Raw genomic sequence first — 14,921 nt, 5'->3', positions numbered from 1 at the left:
AAATTTACACAGCACAAGTTTTTGAACGCACACTTTCGAGGTTCTGGACCGAAATATAGCCCCACTTCACTTGAAGACTGAAAGAGTAGCGGAGACCGACTTACGCGTATCCTGATTTTCAGCAACTAGGCTCGATTTGCCGGAACTTAGGGGATATATTTCAGGACTCTAAACTAATTCCTGATGGCCTTGGTTTGCAGTAAAATGGACACAGCAAAACTTTTTGAACGCTCAATTTCGAGCTTCTCGGCCAAAATATAGCCCCACTTTACTTTAACACTACAAGGGTAGCAGAGATCGCCTTACGCGCATCGCGATTTTGAGAAACTTCGGGTTGATTTCCCGGAACTTGGGGGATATTTTCCAGTCCCGGGGACTCTAAACTAACTCCTGAGGGCGTTGCTTTGCAGTGAAATGGACACAGGAAAACTTGTTTAGCGCTCTTGTGCGAGCTTCTGGGCCAAAATATAGCCACACTTCACTTTAAGACTAAAAGAGTAGCCGAGACCGCCTTATGCGAATCGTGATTTTGACAAACTACGCCTCCCTTTCCCGGAACTTGGGGGATACTTTCCAGACCCGGGAACTTTCAACTAACCTCTGATTGCCTTGGTTTGCAGTAAAATGGAAACGGCAAAACTTTTTCAACGCTCACTTTAAAGCTTCTGGGCCAACACATAGCCCCACTTCACTTTAAGACTTAAACAGTAGCCAAGACCGTCTTAAGCGCATCGTGATTTTGACCAAGTTCGGCTCCATTTCCCGGAACTGGGGGGATATTTTCCAGTCCCGGGGACTCTAAACTAACTCCTGATTGCCTTGGTTGGCCAAGCAATGGACACAGGAAAACTTTTTGAACGCTCACTTTCGAGCTGCTGGGTCGAAATATAGCCCCACTTCACTTCAAAACTGAAAGAGTAGCCGAGACCGCCTTGCGCGCAACGTGATTTTGACCAACCTCCGCTTGATTTCCCGGAACTTGGGGGATATTTTACAGTCCCGGGGACTCTAACGTATTTCCTCTTGGCCTTGGTTTGCAGTGAAATGGACACAGGAAAACTTTTTGAACGCTCACTTTCGAGCCTTTGGGCCGAAATATAGCCCATTTCATTTTAAGGCTGAAAAAGTAGACGAGATCGCCTTACGCGCATCGTGATTTTGAGCCTGTATGGCTCGATTTCCCGGAACTTGGGGGATAGTTTTCAGCGCTGGGAGCTCTAAACTAACTCCTGATTGCCTTAGTTTTCAGTGAAATCGACACAGATTAAATTAGCGCACGCTCGTTGCCGAGCTTCTAGCTCGAAATATAGCCCCACTTCATTTTAAGACTGAAAAAAGAGACGAAACGGCCTTACGCGCATCGTGATTTTGAGCAACTTTGGCTCAATTTGCCGGAACTTGTGGGATATTTTTCAGTCCCAGGGACTGTAAAGTAACTCCCGATCGCCTTGGTTTGCATTGAAATGGACAGAGCAAAACATTTTAAACGCTCACCTTCAAGCTTCTGAGCCGAATATAGTTCCACTTCACTTTAAGCCTGAAAGAGTAGCCGAGACCGTCTTACGCGCATTGTGATTTTCATCAACTTTGGCTTGATTTTCCGGAACTTGGGGGATATTTTCCAGTCCCGGGGACTCTAAACTAACTCCTGATGGCCTTGCTTTGCAGTGAAATGGATACAGCAAAATTTTTCAACGCTCACTTTCGACCTTCTGGGCCGAAATATAACCCCACTTCACTTTAAGACTTAAAGAGTTGCCGAGAACGCTTTACGCGCATCGTGATTTTGACCATCTTCGGCTTGATTTCCCGGGACTTGAACGATACTTTCTAGTCCCGGGGACTATAAACTAAGTCCTGATGACCTTGTTTTGCAGTGAAATTGAAACAGCAAAAGTTTTTGAAAGCAGAGTTTCGAGCTTCTGGCCCGAAATATAGCCCCACTTCGCTTGAGGAGTGAAAGATGAGCCGAGTCCGCCTTACGCGCATCGTGATTTTGACCAACTTTGGCTCGATTGGCCGGAACTTAAGGAATATTTTCCAGTTCTCTGGACTCTAAACTAATTCCTGATGGCCTTGGTTTGCAATGAAATGGACACAGCAAAACTTTTTGAAAGCTCATCTTCAAGCTTCTGCGCCAAAATATAGCCCCACTTCACTTGAAGACTAAAAAGAATAGCCGAGACCGCCTTACACACATCGTGATTTTGACCAAGTTCAGCTCAATTTCCCGGAACTTGGGGGATATTTTCCAGTCTTGGGGACTTTAAAATAACTCGTTATGGCCTTTTTTGCAGTTCAAGGCACGAAGCGTAACTGTTTAAACGGTCACTTTCGAGCTTTTGGGCTGAAATATTGCCCTACTTCACTTTAAGACTGCAACAATAGCCGACCCGCGTTTCGCGACTCGTGATTTTGACCAACTTCGGATGGATATCCCGGAACTTGGGGGATATTTTCCAGTCCTGGGGACCCTAAGCTAACTCCTGATCACCTTGGTTTGAAGTGAACTTGACAAGGGAAAACTTTTTGAACGCTCACTTTCGAGCTTCTGGGGCGAAATATAGCCCCACTTCACTTTAAGACAGAAAGATTAGCCAAGACCGTCTTACGCCCATGGTGATTTTGACAAACTTCGGCTAAATTTCCCGGAATTTGCGGCATATTTTCCACTCCCTGGGTCTCTATACTAACTCCTGATGGCCTTGGTTTGCAGTGAAATGCACAGAGCATAACTTTTTTAACGATCACTTTGCAGCTTCTGGGCCGAAATATAGCCCCACTTCACTTTGAGACTGAAAGAGTAGCAAAGACCGCCTTACAGGCATCGTGATTTTGACCAAATTCAGCTGGATTTCCCGGAACTTGGCAGATATTTTCCAGTCCGGGGGACTTTAAACTAACTCCTGATGGCCTTGGTTTGCAGTTAAATGCACAAAGCGTAACTTTTTAAACGGTCACTTTCGAGCTTCTGGGCCGAAATATAGCCCCACTTCACTTTAAGACTGAAACAATAGCCGAGATCGCGTTTCGCGCATCGTGATTTTGACCAACTTCGGATCGATATCCCGGAACTTGGGGGATATTTTCCAGTCCCACGGACTCTAAACTAACTCCTGATCGCCTTGCTTTGCATTGAAACTGACAGAGCAAAACGTTTCGAAGACTCACCTTCGAGCTTCTGGGCCGAAATATAGCCCAACTTCTTTTTAAGAGTAAGAGTAGCCGAGTCTGTCTTACGCAAATCGTGATTTTGACCAACTTCGGCTCGATTTGCCGGAACCTGGGGGATATATTCCAGTCCCGGGAACACTAAACTAACTCTTGATGGCCTTGGTTTCCAGTGAAATGGACACAGCAAATTTTTTTGAACCCTTACTTTGGAGCTTCTGGGCCGAAATAGAGCCCCACTTTATTTTAACACTAAAAGAGTAGCCGAGACGGCCTTACGCGCTTATTTATTTTCCCAAACTTTGTCTCGATATTTCGGCACTTACGGGATATTTTCCAGTCGCTGGAACTGTAAACTAACTCTTGATGGCTTTGGTCTGAAGTGAAATTGACACAGGAAAACTTTTTGAACGCTCACTTTCGAGCTTCTGGGGTGAAATATAGCCCCACTTCACTTTAAGACTGAAAGATTAGCCAAGACCGCCTTACACCCTGGTGATTTTGACAAACTTTGGCTAAATTTCCCGGAACTTGGGGGATATTTTCCATTCCCGGAGACTGTAAACTGGCCCCCCACGGCCTTGGTCTGCAGTAAAATGGACACAGCAAAACTTTTTGAACGCTCACTTTCGAGCTTCTGGCCCGAAATATAGCTCCACTTTACTTTAAGATTGAAAGAGTAGCCGAGAGCGGCTTACGCGCATCGTAATTTTGACCAACTTCGGCTCGATTTCCCCGAACTTGGGGGATATTTTACAGTCCCGCGGACTCTAAAGTAACTCCTGATGGCCTTGCTTTGGAGTGAAATGGACACAGCAAAACTTTCTGAACGCTCACTTTTAAGCTTCTGGGCGGAAATATTGCCCCAGTTCACTTGAAGAATGAAAGAGTAGCCGAGACCGCCTTACGCTTATCGTGATTGTGACGAAGTTTGGCTCGATTTCCCGGGAAATGGGGGATATTTTCCGGTACTGGGGACTCTAAAGTAACTCCTGATTGCCTTGGTTTGCATTGAAACGGAGAGAGCAAAACTTTTTGAACGCTCCCCTTCGAGGCTTCTGAGCCGAAATATAGTCCCACTTCACTTTAAGACTGAAAGAGTAGCCGAGACCGTCTTACGCGCATCGTGGTTTTGACCAACTTCGGCTAGATTTCCCGAGACTTCGGGGATATATTCCAGTCCCAAGGACTCTAAAGTAATTCCTGATGGCCTTGGTTTGCAGTCAAATGGACACAGCCAAATTTTTTGAACGCATACTTTCGAAATTCTGGGGAGAAATATAGCCCCCTTTACTTTAAAACTGAAAGAGTAGCCGAGACCGCCTTAGGCGCATCGTGATTTTGACCAACTTCGGCTCGAGTTTCCGGAACTTAAGGGATATTTTTCAGTCCCGGGGACTCTAAACTAACTCACGATGGCCTTGGTTTTCAGTTAAATTGAGAGAGCAAAACTTTTTGAACGCTCACTTTCGAGCTTTTGGACCGAAATATAGCCCTACTTCACTTTAAGACTGAAAGAGTAGCCAAGACTGCCTTACGCGCATCGTGATTTTGACCAACTTCGTCTCGATTTCGCGGAACTTGCGGGATATTTTCCAGTACCGGGGACTCTAAACTAACTCCCGATGGCTTTGGTTTGCAGTGAAATGGACACAGGATAACTTTTTGAACGCTCACTTTCGAGCTTCTCGGCCGAAGCATAGCCCTACTTCACTCTAAGACTGAAAGAGTAGCTGAGATTGCCTTACGCGCATCGTGATTTTGGGTTTTTTCGGTTCGATTTCCCGGAACTTGGGAAATAATTCCCAGTCCCGGAACCTCTAAACTAATTCTGGATGGCCTTGGGTTTCAGTGAAATGGACACAGCCAAACTTTTTGAACGTTCACTTTCGAGCTTCTGGGCCGAAATATAGCCCCACTTCACTTTAAGACTGAAAGAGTAGCCGAGACCGCCTTACGCGCATGGTAAATTTGTCGAACTTCGGCTTGATTTCTCGGGGTTTGGGGGATATTTTCCAGTCCCGGAAGCTCTAAACTAACTCTTGATTGCGTTGGTTTTCAGTGAAATGGACACAGGTAAAAGGAGCGCACGCTAAGTTTCCAGGTTGTAGGCCGAAATGTAGCTCCACTTTATTTTAAGACTGAAAGGGTAGACGAAACCGCCTTAAGCGCATCGAAATTTTTAGCCACTATGGCTCGATCTGCCAAAACTTGGGGGATATTTTCCAGTCCCGGGGACTCTAAGCTAACTCCTGATAACCTTAGTTCTCAGTAAAATGGTCACAGGTAACAGGAGCGCACGCTCCCTGTCGAGCTTCTAGGTTGAAATAAAGCCCCACTTCATTTTAAGACTGAAAGAGTAAACGAAACTGCCGTACGCTTATCGTAATTTTAAGAAAGTATGGCTCAATTTGCCGAAACTTGGAGGATAGTTTCCAGTCTCGAGGACTCTAAACTATCTCCTGATGGACTTAGTTCTTAGTGAAAAGGATACAGGAAAAAGGAGCGCACGCTCGGTGTCAAGCTTATAGAACCGAAATATGGCCCCACTTCATTTTCAGAGTGAAAGAGTAGCCGAGATCGCGTTACTCGCATCTTGATTTCGAGCATCTTTGGCTCGATTTGCCGGAACTCGAGGAATATTTTCCAGTCCCGAGGACTCTATGCTAACTCATGATGAACTTAGTTTTCAGTGATATGTACACAGGCAAAAGGAGCGCACGCTCGGTGTCGAGCTTCTCGGCCGAAATATAGCCCCACTTCATTTTAAGACTGAAAGAGTAGCCGAGACCGCCTTACGCGCGACATGATTTTGGGCCACTTTTGCTGGATTTCAAGGAAGTTGGCGAATAATTTAGAGTCCCGGGGACGCTAAACTAGCTCCCGATGACCTTGGTTTCCAATTTAATGAACACAGGAAAACATTCTGAACGCTCACCTTCGAGCTTCAGGGCCGAAATATAGCCCTACTTAAATTTAAGACTGAATGAATAGCCGAGAGCCCGTTACGCGCATGGTGATTTTGATCAACTTCGGCGCGATTTCCTGCAACTTGGAGAATATTTTCCACTCCCGCTGACTCTTAACTAACTCCTGAGGGCCTTGGTTTCCAGTGAAAGGGACAGAGCAAAACTTTTTCAACGCGCGCTTTCGAGCTTCTTGGCCGAACTATAGCCCAACTTCACTTTAAGACTGAAAGACTAACCGAGAGCGCCTTACGCGCATCGTGACTTTGACCAACTTCGGCTCGATCTGGCGGAACTTGGGAAATATTTTCTAGTCCCAAGGGCTCGAAACTAACTCCTGATGGTCTTGCTTTGAGGGTAAATGGACACAGCAAAACTTTTCGAATGCGCACTTTCGAGCCTCTGGGCCGAAATATAGCGCAACTTCACTTTAAGACTGAAAGAGTAGCCGGGACCACCTTGCGCGCATCGTGAATTTGACCAACTTGGGCTCAATTTCCCGGAACTGGGGGGATATTTTCTACTTCCGCGTACTCTAAACTAACGCCTGATGGCCTTCGTTTGCAGTGAAATGGACAAAGCAAAACTTTTTGAACCCTCACTTTCGAGCTTGTGGGGCGAAATACAGCCACACTTCACTTTAAGACTGAAACAGTAGCCGAGACCGCGTTACGCGCATCGTGATTTTGATCAACTTCTACTCGATTTCCCGGAACTTGGGAGATATTTTCCAGTCCCGGGGACTCTAAGCTAACTCCTGAAGGCCATACTTTGCAGTGAAATTTAGACAGCACAGGTTTTTGAACGCACACTTTCGAGGTTCTGGACTGAAATAGAGTCCCACTTCACTTGAACACTGAAAGAGTAGCCGAGACCGACTTACGCGCATCCTGATTTTGAGCAACTTCGGCTCGATTTGCCGGAACTTAGGGAATATATTCCAGTTCTGAGGACTCTAAAGTAATTCCTGATAGCCTTGGTTTGCAGTAAAATGGACACAGCAAAACTTTTTGAACCTTCAATTTCGAGCTTCTGGGCCAAAATATAGCCCCACTTTACTTTAACACTACAAAGGTAGCCGAGACCGCCTTACGCGCATCGTGATTTTGACAAACTTCGGGTTGATTTCCCGGAACTTGGGGGATATTTTCCAGTCCCGGGGACTCTAAACTAACTCCTGCTTGTCTTGGTTTGGAGTGAAATGGAAACAGCAAAACTTTTTGAACGCTGACTTTCCAGCTTCTGGGCCTAAAAGTTTAGCCCCACTTCATTTTAAGATTGAAAGAGTAGCCGACGCCGCATTACGCGCATCGTAATTTTGACTAACTTAAGCTCGATTTTCGGAAACTTGGGGGATATTTTCCAGTCCCGGGGACTCTAAACTAACTCCTGATGGCCTTGCTTTCCAGTGAAATGGACACAGGAAAACTTTTTTAACGCTCTTGTGCGAGCTTCTGGGCCAAAATATAGCCACACTTCACTTTAAGACTGAAAGAGTAGCCGAGACCGCCTTATGCGAATCGTGATTTTGACAAACTACGCCTCGATTTCCCGGAACTTGGGGGATATTTTCCAGACCCGGGAACTTTCAACTAACTCCTGATTGCCTTTTTTTGCAGTAAAATGGAAACGGCAAAACTTTTTCCACGCTCACTTTAAAGCTTCTGGGCGAACCCATAGCCCCACTTCACTTTAAGACTTAAAGAGTAGCCGAGACCGTCTTAAGCGCATCGTGATTTTGACCAAGTTCGGCTCCATTTCCCGCAACTGGGAGGATATTTTCTAGTCCCGGGGACTCTAAACTAACTCCTGATTGCCTTGGTTGGCCGAGCAATGGAGACAGGAAAACTTTTTGAACGCTCACTTTCGAGCTGCTGGGTCGAAATATAGACCCACTTCAGTTTAAAACTGAAAGAGTAGCCGAGACCGCCTTCCGGGCAACGTGATTTTGACCAACTTCCGCTTGATTTCCCGGAACTTGGGAGAAATTTTACAGTCCAGGGGACTCTAAACTAACTCCTGATGGCCTTGCTTTGCAGTGAAATGGACACAGCAAAACTTTTTCAACGCTCACTTTCGACCTTCTGGGCCGAAATATAACCCCACTTATCTTTAAGACTTAAAGAGCTGCCGAGAACGCTTTACGCGCATCGTGATTTTGAACATCTTCGGCTTGATTTCCCGGGACTTGGGGGATATTTTCTAGTCCTGGCGACTATAAACTAAGTCCTGATAACCTTGTTTTCCAGTGAAATTGAAACAGCAAAAGTTTTTGAAAGCAGAGTTTCGAGCTTCTGGGCTGAAATATAGCCCCACTTCTCTTGAGGAGTGAAAGATGAGCCGAGTCCGCCTTACGCGCATCGTGATTTTGACCTACTTCGGCTCGATTGGCCGGAACTTAGGAAATATTTTCCAGTTCTGTGGACTCTAAACTAATTCCTGATTGCCTTGGTTTGCAATGAAATGGACACAGGAAAACTTTTTGAACGCTCATCTTCGAGCTTCTGCGCCAAAATATAGCCCCACTTCACTTTAAGACTGCAACAATAGCCGACCCGCGTTTCGCGAATCGTGATTTTGACCAACTTCGGATCGATATCCCGGAACTTGGGGGATATATTCCAGTCCTGGGGACCCTAAACTAACTCCTGATCACCTTGGTTTGAAGTGAACTTGACAAGGGAAAACTTTTTGAACGCTCACTTTCAAGCTTCTGGGCTGAAATATAGCCCTACTTCACTTTAAGACTGAAAGATTAGCCAAGACCGTCTGACGCCCATGGTGATTTTGAGAAACTTAGGCTAAATTTCCCGGAATTTGGGGGATATTTTCCACTCCCTGGGTCTGTATACTAACTCCTGATGGCCTTCGTTTGCAGTGAAATTGACACAGCAAAACGTTTTAAACACTCAGTTTCGAGCTTCTGAGTCGAAATATTGCCCCACTTCACTTTAAGACTGAAAGAGTAGCCGAGACCGCGTACGCGCGTCGTGATTTTGACCAGCTTCGGCTAAATTTCCCGGAACTTGGGGGATATTTTCCATTCCCCGGGACTCTAAACTGACCCCCGACGTCCTTGGTCTGCAGTAAACTGGACACAGCAAGGCTTTTTGAACGTTCATTTTCGAGCTTCTGGGACGAGATATAGCCCCACTTTACTTTAAGACTAAAAGAGTAGGCGAGCCCGCCTTACCCGTATCGTGATTTTGACCAACTTCGATTCGGTTTCCCGGAACTTGGGGAATATTTTTTAGTCCCGCGGACTCTAAAGTAACTCCTGATGGCCTTGGTTAGCATTGAAATGGACACAGCAAAACTTTTTGAACGTTCGCTTTCGAGCTTCTTGGCCCAAATATAGCCCCACTTCACTTAAAGACTGAAAGAGTAAGAGAGAGCGCCTTACGCGCATCGTGATTTTGACCAACTTCGGCTCTATTGCCCGCAACTTGGGGGATATTTTTTTAGTCCCGGGGACTCTAAACTAACTCTTGATGGCCTTGGTTTGCATTGAAATGGACATAGGAAAACATTTTGAACGCTCACCTTCGAGCTTCTGGGCCTAAATATAGCCCCACTTCACTTTAAGACTTTAAGAGTAGCCGACACCGCCTTACGCGCATCGTGATTTTGACCAGCTTAGGCTCGATTTCCCGGAACTTAAGGGATATTTTCAAATCCGACGGACTCTAAACTAACACCTGATTGCCTTGATTTGTTGTGAATTGGGCACAGCATAACTTTTTCAACGCTCACTTTCGACCTTCTTTGCCGAAATATAGCCCGACTTCACTTTAAGACTGAAAGAGTAGCCGAGACCGCCTTACGCGCATAGTGATTTTGACCAACTTCGGATCGATTTCTAGGAACTTGGGGGGTATTTTCCAGTCCCGAGGACTCTAAACTAACCCCTGATCGCCTTGGTTTGTATTGAAATGGACAGAGGAAAACATTTTGAACGCTCACCTTCGAGCTTCTGGGCCGAAATATAGCCCCGCTCTACTTTAAGATTGAAAGAGTAGCCGAGTCCCTCTTACGCGCATCGTGAGTTTGACAAACTTTGGCTCGATTTCCCGGAACGTAGGGGATATATTCAAGTCTCGGGGACCCTAAACTATCTCCTGATTGCCTTGGTTTGCAGTGAAATGGACACAGTAATTTTTTTTGAACGCTCACTTTGGACCTTCTGGGCCGAAGTAGAGCCTCGCTTCACTTTAAGACTGAACTAATAGCCGAGACGGCCTTACGCGTATCTTCATTTTGACAACCTTTGTCCCAGTTTTTCCGCACTTACAGGATATTTTCCAGTCCCTGCGACTCTAACCTAACTTCTGCTCGCCTTTGTTTGCAGTGAAATTGACACAGGACGACCTTTTGAACGGTCACTTTCGAGCTTCTGGGCAGAAATAAAGCCCCACCTCACTTTAAGACTGAAAGATTAGCCGAGACCGCCTTACGGGCATGGTGATTTTAGCCAACCTCGGCTCGATTGCCAGTAAGCTGGGGGGTTTTTTCTACTCCCGGAAACTCTAAATTAACTGCTGATGGCCTTCGTTTGCAGTGAAATAGACAGAGCAAAACTTTTTAAACGCTCACTTTCAAGCTCTTGGGCACCAATTTAGCCCCACTTCACTTCAAGACTAAAAGAGTAGCCGAGACCGCCTTACGCGCATGGTGATTTTGATCAACTTCGGCTCGATTTTCCGGAAATTGGGGGATATTTTCCAGTGCCGCAATCTATAAACTAAACCCTGATGTCTTTATTTTTGCTGATATGGACACAGGTTAAAGAAGCGCAAGCTAAGTGTCGAGCTTCTAGGCCGAAATATACCCCCACTTCATTTTAAGACTAAAAGAGTAGCCGAGACCGCCTTACGCGAATGGTGATATTTGAGCATCTTTTGCTGGATTTGCAGGGACTAGGGGGATATTTTTCAGTCCCGGGGACTCTAAACTAACTCCTGATTGCCGTATTATTAAGTGAAAAGGACAGAAGGAAACGAAGCGGACGCTAGGTGTGGAGCTTCTAGGCCGAAATATAGCCGCACTTTAATTTAAAACGGTAAGAGTAGCATAAACTCTTACGCACATCGTGATTTTCAGCAACTTTGGTTGATTTGCCGGATTTTGGTTGATATTTTAGTCCCGGGGACTCTAAACTAACTTCTGATGGCCTTAATTTTTACTAAAATGGACACAGATAAAAGGAGCGCTCGCTCGGTGTCGAGCTTCTAGGCCGAAATATAGCCCCACTTCACTTTAGGACGGAAAGAGTAGCAAAGAACGCCTTCCGCGCATCGTGATTTTCACCAACTTCGGCTCGATTTCCCGCAACTTCGAGGATATTTTCCAGTGCCGGAATTTCTAAACTAACTCCTCATTGTCGTGGTTTGCAGTGAAGTGGACTTAGCAGAACTTTTTAAACGCTCACTTGTGAGTTTCTGGAACAAAATATAGCCCAACTTTACTTTAAGACTGATAGAGTAGCCGAGACTGGCTTAGGCGCATGGTGATTTTGACCAAATTTGGCTCGATTTCCCGGAACTTGGGGGAAATATTCCAGTCCCGGGGACTCTAAACTAACTCCTGATGGCCTGGGTTTGCAGTGAAATGGACACAGGAAAACTTTTTGAACGCTTCGTTTCGAGCTTCTGGGCCGAAACATAGCCCCACTTCACTTTAAGACTTAAAGAGTAGCCGAGACCGCCTTACGCGCATCGTGATTTTGACCATCTTCGGCTTGATTTCGCGGTACTTGGGGGATATTTTCTAGTCCGGGGGATTCTAAACTAAGTTCGGATGGCCTTGTTTTGCAGTGAAATTAAAACAGCCAAACTTTTTGAAAGCAAAGTTTCCAGCTTCTAGGCCGAAATGTAGCCCCACTTCACTTGAAGAGTGAAAGATGAGCCGAGTCCGCCTTACGCGCGTCGTGATTTTGACCAACTTCGGCTCGATTTGCCGGAAATTAGGGAATATTTTCCAGTTTTGTGGACTCTAAACTTAGTCCTGATGGCCTTGGTTTGCAGTGAAATGGATACAGCAAATCTTTTTGAACGCTTATCTTCGAGCTTCTGGCCTAAAATATAGCCCAACTTCACTTTAAGACTGAAAGAATAGCTAAGACCGCCTTGCGCGCCTCGTGATTTTGACCAACTTCGGCTCGATTTCCCGGAATTTGGGCGATAGTTTCCAGTCCCCAAGGGCACCCAACGGAATATTTCGGTAAAATATCTGTTCGGATGGAAGGTTGCCTAAGAATTTCGAAATTTTTTTCCCAGCGACGCTCTAGACTTCTCAAATTTTTTCGGAAAACCATAAAGTTTCCCTAGAATTTTCGGAATTGATGTGCTCACTTTTATCATGTCCCATAATTTTCGGACGGTTTTGTTTGTTCTCTAAAATTTTCGTTTGGCTTAATAATTCCAAAAGCTGCTAAAAGTTTCGGTGAGCATTAGAGGTAATCAGGAATGTACGTGAACCTAATGAAAGATAAAGGCAATTGAGGTGATTGAGCTCGGCATTAGCCTACTTATCAGATTATTGGAGAAGTTATTTTTGTGGTCAGAGCATCTAAAACGATCAAATTATTCGGTTTTGACCGTAAAAAGATTCCTACGCCAACAACAATCCCTTGATCGGTTCAGAAACGCTCGTAAACCTACAAGAAAAGGTGTTTGTCCTTGTACAGTATATGCAGTGTTTCGTCACCAAATATGAGATCAGAACGGAAATATAAAGAAAAGCCTATGTTTTCAGCTTTGCTTCTTTCTAAATGCCAGCAGTGCGTGCCTATTATGTATTATCACTTCTCCTTCCTCGCCACGTTAAAGAAAGCCATATATGCAGGATTCATCTCTGCTTCGTTTGTTTGACCCTGTTTACACCTATTATTTGTCAGCTCTCCAAAAACCTTCATTTTTTTAAGCCCTGAATTTGATTGAAGACCGGGATTTCATTAGCTTGTTCAATAAACAGATGGCTGTCTAGCTTGCTCCAGTTTCAGAGTTTGTGGAAGCCAGTTAGCCGTCATGTCAGCGTGTGTCCTGATTTTAACTTGCGCAAGCTTCTATTCCCATTTTTTCGCGCTTTAACTTTTTAGTTTATCGTATCTATAACAAAAATCTCGATCGTGATTGGTTTTCAGCGCGCCTATTTGTCACGTAATCCGCGCGCGATCACGTGGGTGTCCAATTACAGGTATCCAATTTGAACTTTTGTCGCTGGATACCTGTAATTGGACACCCACGTGACTCGCGCGTAAATTACGCGCAATTTAATGGCTTCCTTCGCACTGTTTCTTACAGTTCTCAAAATTTCTGAAAAGCGTACAGACGTTTTCGCTCAAAAGAATTTCTCAAAAAGACATTTTTAATCCCAAAATTTCTTATAGATACGATTAATTAGTAATTGGACCTCGTGTCGTACAATTCAGGGAGTAATCGTGCTCGTAATTTCAAATCGGCATCGCGCTTCGCGCTCGTCAGATTTTGAAATTACTCGCGCGATTACTCCCTGAATTGCACTCCACTCGGTCCAATTACTATTACTTCTCGGGCGATAATGGCGCGGCGACGTTATTTTATCGCGCGATAAAATTGAAAGACGTGTCCTTTATAGGGCACTGTGAAACTGACTTACAGCAGTCAATAGTGCTTTCGTAAATAAAACCACGCATAGAAACGCGGGAAATTCGGCCAATTTAGCGGTTTTCGGCTCAACTTCAAGGTGGATTACATTGTAATGCAAATGACAAAAGTTCAAGTATATGTGAAAAGAACAGTTCAAAGGGTAGTTGATTAATTTTACTTGAATTTGTCAAAAGGTGCGCAATTTTGTAGTTTCTCGTTTAAATTGTTTGTTCACAGATTTCCATCCAAGTTTTCGACGAAGACTGGTGGTTTTTCGACCAGTTATCGTTGGTGGTCAAGTTTTGAGCTAAAATAGACAATTTAGCCATACAATGCTATTTATTCATTTCTCCCAAGTGGGTTTTTGAGAACTAACTATACAGCAATATACGACTTGAATTTATACGAAAAATTAAAATTACAACAAGGTATTAAGGTATATATATAATATGTATTGGATCTGAAAAATAGCAGGAAAACCCTAACGTGTGCAATGAGAACACACAGAGGTCCAAAATATAGTGTGTATATATAGTATGCACTATTTTATGTCTGGATGAAAATGCTAGATTTTAATGATTGAAGGCTAATTAAACATACAGTAGAACCCCCATTTTCCCCGAGAGGGGCTGTTTAAGAGGGGTTGAACCGTACTTTCTAACCCTAAAAACTGCTAAGGGTACAACAATAGTGTTTACACCAGGTTATAAGACAACGCGGATAAAACCAATGGACCTGAACGTATTCCATGGGGTTAGCAATAGTCTGGCTAGTAGTATCCTGATGTTGTAAGGGCCCATTAACCCGATTTGCTAAGGTCAGCCTAAGCACGGAAAATTTGAACAATTCAAAAGCTTTCACATTCGGTGACATTTATATATTTTTTTTCTTAGTGTTTAACACAATTCAAAGTAACAAAGTGACAAAGTACAAACCAAAACAAACTAAACGAAAAACAGAAAAACAAGCACAAAAGAGAAATCTTAATCACCTCCGTGGGGCTTTCGTGAGCTTCGTTTGACCTTATCGAGCTGCTGGTAGTGTAGACTGCGTACGCGCTGATAGAGTAACTTCCGATAGATATCGTGGGGACTTTAAATGCTAAGGGAAATGCTGTTTCCATTAAAAACAACTCTTTTTGACGAGTTACGAATTAAGC

Source organism: Orbicella franksi, chromosome 13, assembly GCF_964199315.1.
Source record: "Orbicella franksi chromosome 13, jaOrbFran1.1, whole genome shotgun sequence".
Lineage (NCBI taxonomy): Eukaryota > Metazoa > Cnidaria > Anthozoa > Scleractinia > Merulinidae > Orbicella > Orbicella franksi.
The sequence above is the reverse complement of the archived record's forward strand: the minus strand, read 5'-3'. Positions refer to the sequence as shown.